Below are 367 nucleotides of genomic sequence, written 5' to 3' on the forward strand. Positions count from 1 at the left end.
GCGCAGTATCCGCTCGCGGGGCCGCGGAGCCCAGGCCACGACCCCACCCGCCGCTGGCGCGGGTCAGGTGTGCGGAGCGGGAGTCAGGTGGTTTTAGCCGAGGGATCTTCGTTTCGTCCTTAAACCACTTGCCTCTCTCCGTCCCTCGAAACCGCTAGCGCGGGGCGAAGCAGGGAGGAGACAGTTTTACTGGAGAAACCACATCGAGAGGACTCCCCCCAACACCCCAGATGAAACGAAACGGCGCTGTGCGTTCCCCTCTTCTGGCCGCCCCTTCGTCAACTTCCCGACTCCGGGCGGCCTCGCAGGGCGCGGAGCCCCGGGTGCCAGCGCCCTGGCCCGTGCGCGGCACCTCAGCTTGGAGCTG

The 367-nt window shown here is 67.6% G+C and overlaps 1 protein-coding gene across 1 annotated transcript in view; it reads left to right on the forward strand.

The window, feature by feature from the left end:
* LMX1A (LIM homeobox transcription factor 1 alpha) overlaps positions 1-367 on the forward strand; it is a 106,942-nt gene that overhangs the window by 678 nt on the left and 105,897 nt on the right. The window lies entirely within an intron of this gene.

The sequence above is a fragment of the Pteropus alecto genome, unplaced genomic scaffold (genome assembly GCF_000325575.1).
Source record: "Pteropus alecto unplaced genomic scaffold, ASM32557v1 scaffold101, whole genome shotgun sequence".
Taxonomy (NCBI): Eukaryota; Metazoa; Chordata; class Mammalia; order Chiroptera; family Pteropodidae; genus Pteropus; species Pteropus alecto.